The following is a 13327-nucleotide window of genomic DNA, read 5'->3' as shown; positions in this document are numbered from 1 at the left end:
TTCATTTCATGCAGTTGCTTCTCGCGCTAATTTAATGCACAATTCTTGTACTTGTTCACGTGTAGGGAAAGAAACTTAGGCGCAGCTATCAGTGAAATCATTATTTTCGATTAATTATTTCGATTATTATCTTCTTAAAATATGATAAGATAAAAAGTAAAATTACTTTTGGTATGTAAGGTACTACATTCGGTTTTTCTATGTGAAACCTCACAAGAACGCCCCTGACTGTACAATGTGAAGGCAGACAAGATATGTCGCCACCCAGTTAGGCAGCACTGTGAGGCGGTTTATTGTGAGTGAGTGAGTGAGGTGGATTATTAATGTGGGTCTTGGCCCGGATTATATGAAGGAGGAAAAACAGATGCCGGTAACTCGTCCCACATAAAAACGAGTCGAAGAAGCGGCTTTTTCTCATGAAGCCGACATCAACTGTGAACGGTTGCTCCGCTCGTGTACGTCGAGTTTCACGCACGTGCACAGGTGCAGCGGGGATCAATCTCCTTAGAACAAGCTCCATTAAAATACCTGTCGAACAGACTCAGCATGTTCACATTGCGTCTGTGCATTAGAGATGGCAATCGGTCTGTTAACAACGGATTGTAAACCCATTAATGCTCACAACTATTTTTGACTCTAAATTGAATGAAACTTTGGGAACTTGCTCACTATTTTTATGCAAGCAAAGTAATTTCTGGAATTTTCTTTTTTTAGATCGGTTCCTTAAATAATCAATGGGTCGAAAACTACCCAGTGGGCATATGAAGTATTCAATTCATTTTTTTAAAATCTTTATTACAATGTGAAACATATGTTACAATATCAATTCCTTATATTACAATAATTATTAATGAAGTAATTATTACTTCTTATTCATATAGGTTTTAAATCTAACTTGAAATTATTTACTTTTGATGAAAAAGCACAAAACATTTATCGTGAAGAGCAACGGTGCATATTATGCAGGCCTTCGTAGTCTTGCTTGGACAAACTGCGCATCTTCTTCGAGCCTGCTTGGTAATAATAAAATGTGCTGCTTTGTGTGTTCTGACAGCAACGGGCACACAAAATGCACCTCTCACCGGCCGAGATGGTCCCGAAACGGCAGGTCAAACACCATACTTCATGATTAGGCATCGTGCGACTGCTCGCCGAAAACCCAAATTGTCCAGTTTTTGACCACACGCCATTGAAAGTAGCCAAGCATTGTTCATAAAGACATTGAAAAGCCAAATGATAATTGGCATGTACCATTTCTTACCACGCATCCCAATGCGGTACGTCGCGACGCTGTTATCCATTTGGTCTACTCCTCCCATGAATCTATTATACATGGAAAACATATGCGGTTGAGGCACTTCAACCTTCTTCTTCTCTTTTGCGCTGTAACGCAGTGCTTTTTTCAGTGGATGAACACCCGTCTCGTTGGACATGACCGTCACAACAGCGTTATCCTTCCACTTGCAAGCTATTATATTGTTGACTTTGTCAAGTTTATAATTATAGGTGCCCCTTTCGGCTTTCTTCATGTCTGTAGATTCAGTAAATGGACATCTTTCGGTTCTATTGTCTCTCACGGTACCAGTACCAAAGAAACAGATTTTACCCAGCTTTGTAATAAGTTTAGCTGACGTGAAAAAAATATCAAAATAAAATGAAAAATTTGAATTTTTGAATGAATTTTTCAGTGTATTTGCAAAATTTAGAACCACAGATTCCCCAAGACCCATCTCTGGAACCCTCAAGCCATCACGCCCTTGATATTAATCAACTTGGAGGCAAAACCCAAGTCTATGGGCGAAAAACCCATCCTTTGAATCCAAAACGAATTGGTTTCCCACGGATAAATTGTTTGCATCAGTGACGCCCAAAGTACGGAATCATAGACTCGTCTATGGATACCTCCGCCTCGATAGGAGCATATTTCAGAAAATTATCGTTCAGCTCATTCAGCAATGGCCTTATTTTTCCGAACTTGTCACCTTCCGGTAATTTATTATTATCCGCAACGTGCAAATATCGAAAGATCTCTTCGAAGCGATTGCGGCGCATTGCACCCGAAACTAAAACGTTGTGCACGTCGTCTTGTGACTCCCAGAACATTCTTCGGCGTGGGAGCGGCACATATCCGCTTACAAAAATAATGCCCATAAATGTGTACATGTCATCAACAGACAACTCAAAGGATAGTGAATTCTTAGAAACTGCATAATTGACTGAATGTTTTACAATATTATATGTATATATATGTAACAACATTTGTATCCATGAAGAATTCAAAAAATTCGGCTGGGTGACTGCCTTCATTCAGTAGGCTGTTGACAAGTTGCTCAGGCTCTAACCTGCCGATAGTGCGGTTTTGCGGCAAATCTCCATCTACCCATTTCCGTTGATCAGGTTGAGCACCTCCCTTCGCCACTCGTTTTCTTCCACCATGAATAACGGTGAACGTTTTTGTCCCATTATTATCAGTTGATACACTGTTGGTGACAGTCGCGACAGCTAGAGGTGGTATTACATTTTCATTATCATTCGACACGCCACCATCATCTAAGACTATTTCTGCCTCAGCCATTAGTTGTTTCCGGCTTAGTCGGTTCGGATCATCACAGTCGTCTTCATCTCCCGAATCTCCGTCAGTTTCTGGCCCATCATTGTCGGGCGGAGTGAGGTATACATCAACGGAGTTTGCTTTGATGTCATCTAAGGTGTCTAGCTCCTCCAATATCTCCAGTGCCGTGAGAGTTGTTCTTGACCTATTCGGAATACATATATTAGTTAGTGACTCATAAAGAAGACAAAATAATAAACAGTGAAAAATTAGGTTATGGATGAAAAGAACACATATATGCCTACTGGGTCGTTTTCGACCCAGATGATTTTTGACCATGTATAAATAAAATCCTAACAAAGATTGAAGACTTTCAATGATTTTGAATTGTATGTACATATTATGTGAGTGATTTAAAAATGCAAAACGCTTCATTATCATATATACAGTAATTAGTACTTACATGTTTATCTTAGGATGACAACTCGCAAAACTGACAGCAGTCAACGGTAGTTAGAAACTTTCACTTAGTGACCACAGATGTCGCTGCAGTATCAAATATGTTATTGCTTTTGCAGAAGTACCAACCAAGAAATAATTTAAGAGGGAAACAAAAAAAATGAATAAATAATAAAAAGTAGAGAGCAGCTGAAAGTGGTTGGGTCGTTTTAGACCCTGTGGGCATTAATGGGTTAATCGGACGGACTGCCCTCCTTAGCACAGAATCAAGTTTGTTTAGCAAGTATTGTGGAGCTCCAGCCCAGAGGTGGCTCCGAAATTCAATTGTTGGACGCACTTGACATTTGTATAGGTATAGCAGCTGGTTACTATTGAAGAATCTGCTAACCATATACAAGACGCCCAGTTTATTGGAAGCCAAATTTACTCGGGCTTGAATAGAGCCCCGATACATGAACAGTCTTATATATTTAATCTTATCATTTCAATGAAGTCTTTATTACAGAAGCAGTGATTAGTTGTGGACGTTGAAATTGACCACATTGGCCTTACCCTAGGCACGAACCTTCTCAATTCAGCAAATTCACAGTGTATCTATACAACTAAAGCATTTTTATTTATTTATGTCTATTCTGCAATACACATTTTACAAATGATTACAGTGGTTTATATTGTAGTACAGAAAAAAAGTACAGAAAAAAGGTATAAAAAATAAAGAACATAGGTTGATATAGGTAAAACTGTGTGTGGGTGATATTGTATGTTACGTGAACACCTCACTAAGAGAACCTGTGCTGAGGTGTAAACGTGTTTGTGATTAAGTGTGACAGGTATTTTCTTTAATAATTTATGTGTTGTAGTAGAAAGTTTTTTTTTTTTCTCACAGACATATATTGAAACATGAAAACACACATTTATATGTGAGTGTATGTATTTTTGGATAATTCTTGAAGAACGTGTATAATATTTAATTTTACTTATCATATTTTGGTTATGTTTGGTTTGGAATTATAATTTTTTGAATAAAGTGAATATCTTGATTTTTTATCCAGGCTACGATATGTTTTTTGACAAAGTTTGTAGATGTATTTGTAGTCATTAATTGTTTCAAAGTAATGGGCATACTGTTAAAAAGTTTGGTTGCGTAGTATTTAAAGTGTCTTTTTTGTGTGTGGTGTGTGTTATCGGAATGTTCAGTGTTCTATTTGTTGATGACCTGGTTTTTATTATGGCATTTGGTTGATTTGTAATATGAAAATTATTATGGATGAGATGTAGGAGAGCAGTTTTGGCGTTGAAGTTGTAAAATTTGTAAAAGTTGTAAAATTTGTCGATTTTCCTTTCAAACAATCGTCATTCGCCGCCCAGACGGCAAGCCCAATGAACCTGCGCTCGTGCTTTTGGCACCTAAAATGACGTGATTTATTGTAAATAATATTTTATTTCAAATATTTGAATAACTTATTTTACGCGTATGTAGCATTTATCTGTAAAATTATATTCTTTTTAAAAAACGGAAAATAAATAACAAACAAATATTAAATTTCCAAAGTAACACATATTGAAATCTGGACGGTAGATTCTTGCTACTAAGGGCATGCAAGACCATTTTAATTTGAAGTTTCAATAAATATTATATGCCGCTGTAACAATGCCAATTCATAAATAACACCTGGAGTTTTTTATTTGAACGAATTAACTTTTACAGAAATATCCACTTGAAAACCGAATTTCTGAAATCGTATAAAACGGGCTATCGCTTTTTTCACATCAAAGCATCTGGTGGCTGATTGTTCTAAAACTGTGAGATTATTGCTTTGATGAATTTCGCGCTTCTTTTTTACATTAATAATATATTTAATTCAAAATTTTCTAAATTAAATTTTTACTTAGATTAAAAAAAAGTCAAAGCAAAAAAATCAACAAACAAACCTGAGTATTAGAATTTTTTTCAAGTTATTTTTATTATTTTTAATTACTTTATTTATTGAAAAATGCATCCATTTGATGATATATTAATGCATTGATAACTGGAAAAACGAAGTAAATTCGTTTTGTATTGACCATTGAATAATGATGATGTTTTTTTTACGTAACTCCACACAGAATTCATGTAATTCTGCGTGATTATACAAGTAAAAGAGAAAATGTAACTTTCTTGAAATTCCAATGTTTTAAGGTAGATTTCAGGCAAGTATGTCAATAAGGTAATGGAAAAATAAATATTCTGTATGGAAAAATATTGTTATATAGGAAAATAACTATGGATTTTCTGAAGAAATATTTTTTTCCTTTTTACATCTACAGTCATGTAGTTCACATTCCGAAGATAGTGCACTTTACCCCCACACATCCTGTATAGATAATCTTATAAGAAAAACCTTCATGGGAGAAAATTTTATTTCAATTGTTTTTAACATCATTTTGTAAAAGCATAGATATAATCATTTTATAAAAGTATATATGCATACACTTTTATAGAATGAATATGTATTAAAAACTAAATTACACTTTAATACAAGATGTCCGGAGGTAAAGTGTACTAACTTCGAGAGGTAATTCTAGATGATGGTAGAAGTAGAAAAGATAAATAACTTACTTCGAAGTTCCGATGTGTATTTTCCCATTATTTTCCAGCACAAACAATTATTTTTTTTACCTAATACAAAACATTGGAATATTGAAAAAGTGATTTATATTTATTTCTTGTTTTATCGTGTAGAATGACCCCCCCGAAGAGTAATGACCACCCTGTATAATATATGTTTAAATGATTTAATTTATTAGAAGGGTAATATTTTAAAGTTTGAGAATCATCGGCATTTTGCATCACCGACCGATGAACAGAATAATATTGCTAGCAATGTTCACCGAGTGGAAAGGTTATTAGCCTACGTAAAATAATCGTGAGTGATATCGAACCTTTTTAGATATGGCGGTTAAATGCATGGCGGCTTTAGTTAATTACACGACACATGAAGACTATTTATAATTTTAGTTTGGAATGATCTCAAAAGATTCCAAAATTCGGTACGTTATGGTTTCTTATCTCTTATCTTTGAACGACTATGGAACCCCTGGGCGTAGCTATTGAAGATATTGGCGGTGTGCAGGGTCTTAATATTAGCGCGCACCCTCTAACATTCGTATTTACATATATCCCTTTCAAAACCATCTTTGAACGCTTATTACCGGGCCTTAAGGAACAAATTTACAGTGATAGCCGGTTCCGATTAAATCCTGGGTAATTGCCGATTTGTCAGGGTTTTCGAGTTTACGTGCTAGAAAGTGTTCTGATATTCTTTTGGAGATCGTCCGTTCTGTCTGACCTACAATTTTTTGTAAAGAAAATAAAGAAGAATCTGGGGATCAGTTTGTCCAAGAGTGACATTTGAATTCATACCTCCTACTGCTATGCAAGGTGATGTGGTCGAGAGCTTCCTGCTGGATAGGTGAAAAGGTCTCCCTCAACCAGTCTCTTCAAATCCGGCCGGACACACAGTATGTGGGCAGACCTGGACAATGCTCACCCCATGAATCCGGGCACCCCTTCAAGTTACCAAATGTAACCACTTGAGGTGACTTATGGTAGAGGTGTTGGTTATCCAATGAATGGTTCCCGGGGGACTGAACCCATACCGGCCTTCCAAATTACCATAAATTTTATTGAGCTTTCTAGTCAATCTACCGACCCGCGTTATTTATCAACTCAAATAGTGAATGCGCTATATGTATATGGATGTGATCGAGCTGGACAATTAAACCAAGTCATTCCAATCACGATTTGCTTCCTGTATTACGTTCACAACACAACCAATCATTATAATACGCAACATACTATTAAGTTATTCAATGGAGAATCCATAAAAAAGTTTATACTGTCAGTTGCTCCCAGCTGTATAAAAAGCTTGAATTGTTCAAAAAGCCAGTGTTCACACGACCCTATTAAGTTCTCAATGTTCTTCATATAATCGGCTCCTTACGGGATATGTTTTAAACATCGTCAAGTTAAAAGACAATTTAAGTGAGTTGGGATGGAATGAAGAAAGAAAGGAAACGTTGATTTATATGTGAAACATGTCCAGAAACTTATTATCGCGAAACTTATGTCGTTATAGGCGGGAGTGGGTACCTTCGGTGTGTTCGAGATCAAAGCTTCGTTGCTCGCAGGAAGATGGGGCAAATAATGGGTACTGGAAAATAGAGCGGATAATCGGTACTGGATGAAGAGGAATGGTAGACAAACCAGTTAGGACTTTTCATTAATGTTTGATTTTTTCCTTTTGATTGATTTCGTATGTAATTAACACTGCTTACTACAACAATCTTACAAATATGGTCATTTGGACGTTTGCTTTATGGCATGACTTTCATTTTTAGCTGTCTTACCAAATTTATTTAGCCAAAACAACACCTCTTGAAGCCGTTCTTAAAATTAAATGTATAATTTACATGCAGAACTGTGTTTCACTATCATTATGAAATTCAAATTGGATGGCGATACAAGTGTAAGAGAGACAGAGCGCTTGCTAAATTGGTTAGATGTGTAAGATACTCAGTCCATGGCGGCATTGGTTTCTAATTAAATCCATAGTGAAGGCATTTCTAGTGTGCTTCTTTATTCTATGATTTTACAAAAAATTCATTTTTTTTATTTTTTTTAACAGATCAACATATATATTAATTCGAAAAAAAATCTTTCCTTTCTTAAAATTAAATTAACATTTATTTTAAGAACAGCTTTCCAAATGTATTTAGCCAAAACATCATCTCTTGAAGGACAGACTTTCCACGAAACAAGCTCCCTTCACACATCTTGTATTCTTGTTTATTTTATCAGTTTAAACTACAAACTACATAAGTAGTTTACTAGCTTTGAATATTAATAAATAATTTTTTTTTATTATTTTTTCGTATATATTATTTTTGATCAAACCACCGCTAAAAGGTGAAACAATTCGGCTTTAATACACATAACCTTATTCCTTGCCTAATTACTATATTGGATAAATAAAACAGTGCCTTTTTCATATGATGAGGAGTATTTAATTTTAAAATTATCCAAATGATACTCCATACTCATGATTGAATGAAAGAATATATAAAAAATGGACTTAGGTGAAGACACTGCACGGCTTCGAAAATTACCCAACTAGTCGTACTAGTCTACAGTTCCAGGCAACTAACTATGATATTAATATTGATTTGATGATAGCGACCTCCGATGGGAGAGGGCCTCAGAAGATGATAAGGGATCCCATTAAAAAAACTTTAACAAAATAATATTTTTATTCAGAGATTCGATGATTTTTAATGTTCTGGTAAAAGCGTAAATATTCATGCGGTATCTACTAATTTATTATTTAAAGAGAATATATTGTCCAATTATTTCTATATGTTGATGACCCACGCATTCGAAACACGTACACATTAACGAAAACCATATATTACTTTCAGAGCAAACCTAAATAACGATTAAGTCGTACTTTATCCGAAAGACAAGTCGCCAAAGGGGCTAGATCTACAAATAGTATTTAATATGTAGATTTAATAATGTCAACGTGGTGGCTTAATTTAATGTCCACGGTTCTTATTTTCTCGTCATGTCAAAACATGGCAGTGAGTTCAGTTTAATATCTGGAAAGTGGTTATTAATTATGATGTATTTCTTGAGGACCTTCCAATTATTAGTTCTACTTCCAAAAGAAAACGCGTACATTATGATTTGAAATAAAATAATAAAACAAATTCAGTATACCCTATTGAATAATCAAACAAATCTGCACCAACTCACGATATTCCTAAGTTGTCACGTCTGATGTCACGTCTGATGTCCCGTCTGATGAGCATGGACCCTTGTCAATCACCAGGGCTATGATGGGGCTAAAGCAAGAAGGCATAATGTGTAAAAGCATTGAAGAACCTTGATCATGTTGTTACGTCTGAAGGTGTTTTGAGAGTCCGCCAGCGGTGAGCAGGTTGCGCCGGGTAGAGATTCGTCGGATGGAGTGCGCGAGGCCATCCTCAATTAAACAGCATCCATTGAACGTTAAACGGAACAATGATGATTTATCTTTGTGTCACCTCGACAGCATGCTTGGTAATCCAGTGTAGTCTCCAAGGAATTACGCTTCACATATAAAACCATTTTTTAATCCAAATAACCGATTGTATATTTTCATCTCTTCAAGCCACAACACTCGAACAAGCACAGGCCAATCTCACACAGAAGTCGAAACGTTGGTTATGTGTTTTGTAAATTTAAACGGAAAATCTCCGAAGGATAAGTTCAAGGTATCCGCGCAATCTTTTTCTAAAAATTTCAATCTCCATTTTTTCTCGCCTAACGCCACGCGCACCGCGGAATCGTCGTCCCTCGTATTGTTCCCGTATTGTCCCGATCTAAATCTACCCGCATTATTTTTGCTCGCCCGTCCAACCGCTCGCAGGGCAGCCACCCGAAAAAAAACTCTCAACAAAACAATAATCGGGCACTACCCTGGCAATCCAAACTTGCACAATTCTTTGACGTTACAAAGTTCATTACATTTTTGGTTTCCAAAGCAAAAGTGCTAATGAAAGTATTTTTTTAAAGATTACAAGTGTTGATAAAAAAATAAACAACGTAATATTTTTTATTTTATTTGAGTGCAATCGAAGAGTTACGAGTCTAAAATTAACGAAACGTTTTCTCAAGAGCTCGGTCGGGAGGTTTTTGCTTACTAATTCTTCTGATCTTGCTGAATCGAATTTCCACGTTTATAATTATGCTGCTCTTCAAAATTGCTTTGAAGTTACGTGAGCGTGAAACGTACGTATAATTGGACGGTCGAAAAGTCAAGCTGGATAGGTCAGGAATTCTAATTAAGAAAACTGTTTCCATCAATGCTTTCTAACTAAACTAAACATAAAATTGTTTTCTTTAAGAGAATACGCCCCCCTGCTTCAGTAAGCGTATGGGTACCTATCTAACATTGCTCAGAAATATATTCGTTTTTTACAAAGTCGATTATTTAAATTTTTATTTTCCTATTTTTTATCTTAACAGACTCGAATTATGTCTTACCATGTGCAATTAAACCAGACTCCCAAAAAGGACAAAGGCAATGCATAAAACAGTTTATTCTACAAAGGGATGAAATATTTTAATGCGTTGCCGGAAACAATAAAACTAAAAAAAATAATAAATTTTAAGTGATAGTAAGTGACTTATAATGTGATTAATATACTTTTGTTTACAAATAGCCAAAATAAAATAAATGAATAACTTTAATATTCAAAAAAATATTTATTGCACAAAAATACAAAGTACAAAGAGTACAAAGGGTATAGCTTATAGGTTACATCCTATTTCTTCCAGCTAACTCAACAAATACACATTATATTATATAACAATTAAATGTAAATAAATAATAAAAAGCAGAGGTATTTAATATGTGTAAGGTGTAGTGACATTTGTTTAAAAGAAATGTTTTTAGTGATGATTTAAATTTAAGTATATTGGTTATTTGTTTGATGCTACGTGGAAGGTTGTTATATACTTTAATGGCCATATAGTGTGGTCCTTTTTGAAATATAGCTTTTTTTGCTTTTGGGATTAATTAGTTTTCTGTGAACCTTATAGCGTGTTTATGTGTTGGGTTTTTTTGTGGGAACTTTTCTGGAGATGATCGAACTAACATGCATAACTCCATTATATATATGTCCGTCACTGTCAGAAGTTTGAGATTTTTAAAAATTGGTCTACATGAATACCGGTGATTAGAGTTTGTAATTTTTCGTAGGTACCTCTTTTGGATGATAAAAACATTTTTGGCGTTTACTGAGTTTCCCAAAAAAACTATTCCGTATTTCATCATTAAGTATACGTATTCATAGTGTGCGGTGATTACTGACTCGATGTTTAAGATATTTGAAGGGCGCCTAGAACAAATGAAAAGCTACTGATTTTTGCTACAACTATAGATACATATTCTTTCCAGTTTATATTTGCATCTAGTTGTATTCGCAGCAGTGAACAAGTTTGGGAAGGTTCGATATCATTGTTATTAAAGTTAACATTTATGTTTATAGGTGTAGCTTGTACTGGACAAAATTTTAGAAGTTCATATTATTAACTACCCTCAAACCAGAAATGCCCAACAGAAAAATCACAAGATTCGGTCGCATCTAGGAAATGAATCCAGAACATCTGCCTTGCCGGGGCTTTGCTTACCACTGAGCTATTTCGACATATTTAACTGTATCATACTTCGAGTAAGAGCTACCAACATCATATTCATTTTCATAACTTATGTTTTAATAGGCTGCTATCTTTATGTATTGCAAGATTCTACCCGAACTTAATGTAATCTAGATCAATCTACTTATTATGAAATCGTCATATGTCAAATATATATCCTCCTATTTCAAATTCTAATTTATAAAAAATATGTTGTGGAATCGAACTAATATACAAGATATTTTTTAACCAATCCAACTACATTATTTCAATATCAAAAACCTCAATGGACCAGTCACAGTTTAATTATCTTGCTCCAAAAATCTTCAATAATTTTTCGATTGAAATAAAATCAATATCCAAATACCACGAATTCAACAAGGCGCTTGGGGACTTTTTGATGAGTGTATATATATATTTTTTATGTGGATATGTATATATTTAAATGTGTGGATGTGTGTGTAGTTTTTGTGTATGTATATGCGTATACGTATGTGTGTGAGCATGTATATGTATGTTATCTAATATTTTTTCTATTTTCTACTTTCTATTTAAGCCTTCCAATTTTCTTCACATAAAATAACTATGTTAGATTAGTCATCATGAAACAGGTAGCCGCCTCGTGTGGTGATTTGATGTATATATATATATATATATATATATAAATATATATAATCTGTAAAAGTTACTTTTGATAATACCAAGCTACCACACTCTGATAAAACTCAAAATTGGGTAAAAGATTTGGATGATTTTACTTTATACTAGACTTACTTTCACATAATTTTGGGTTTTAGCTCTAGCTCTTTTTGTCCAACAGTGCGTCAGTTCACTTCGCACTTAATAATTTAACAAAATGTCCGAAACAGCGTGATGAAATTTCTAGAATCTAATAAATGAAACATGGTATCAGTTGTAACCTGAGTGCTTTATTACGGAGTAAAGTATCTGATATTATGAAGGGTGGGAGGAAGCAAAAGATCACCAGAGTTGGATCAACCCCTATGGATGGTATGGTTAAGATATAAAAAAAACCACCCATTAAAACTAAGTTTTTTTACTTTTATTTTAGAATGTCTATTGAATGCGTATTTGCCAAACAACAGAATTTTCATCTAGACGAGTCAATCTGACGAGTTTCAGCACGATTAGAAGTAGGGAAATGGGTGATTTCAACTTCCAAGATTTGCATGCGTAGATTATAACGAAATGTTATTTAAGGTGGTTTTAGCCGTGTTTAGTGATCAGTTCTGAATAGCCAGGTACTTCCCAAGCTTTTCTAACCCCATCTATAAGTACCCTACCTACTTCAAAGATTATTAATATCTATGATTAGATTTGGATATAAGCTTACATATTGTGTTGTTATAAAATGACCATCATGTATTTTAACTAACTCTAAGCAATTTTTGAAAATAAATTCCTTCGTTTTCAGTAAATGTCATGAAAAAGCAATAGTTTTTCACAATAAAACACAATACTAGTAGATATTCCATCAAGCTTTCGTGTTTAGCCCCAGAACTAAATTTGAATCTGGCCCGAAGGCTGATATTGGATAATCCGCCACTGGATTACCCTCCCTTTTCGCATCTCATCTAAGAGTAGGGTTGACACCAACCTTTCCTTATTAAGAACAACAAATTTTTACCTCGCTTTCCCGACTAGAGCCCATAAATTAAAACAATTTTAATGAACCCAGCAAGTTTGCGAAGTGTCACCGACATTTTGCGAATTATCTTAACATGGCCTGTATTAATTTAATGATAAATATCTAAAATAACTTTGCCATCATTGTAGATAAATTGGCGATACTAAATAGGCGTTTAGTGAAAATATGTTTTGTGCTATCAACGGTTGTCGGGAATATTTTCAGTTCAATTATCTGAAAATAATAATATTTGGATGATTTGATTAGCGCCGTTTTTGTTAAAAAATCACCCCAAGGGTGCTGTACAAATATACACTATATTTCTACAATGGTCTATCCTATTACTAACCATTGACTGAACAGACTATTATCAAATAATGGCTAAAATATTGCATCCACCTGTTCGTTGATCACTAATACAAAAGAAGATAACAACGCATTTAATCAA

The sequence above is a fragment of the Hesperophylax consimilis genome, chromosome 2 (genome assembly GCF_061612785.1).
Source record: "Hesperophylax consimilis isolate HC1 chromosome 2, BYU_Hcon_1.0, whole genome shotgun sequence".
NCBI classification, from domain to species: domain Eukaryota; kingdom Metazoa; phylum Arthropoda; class Insecta; order Trichoptera; family Limnephilidae; genus Hesperophylax; species Hesperophylax consimilis.
This window is presented reverse-complemented; position numbering follows the sequence as displayed.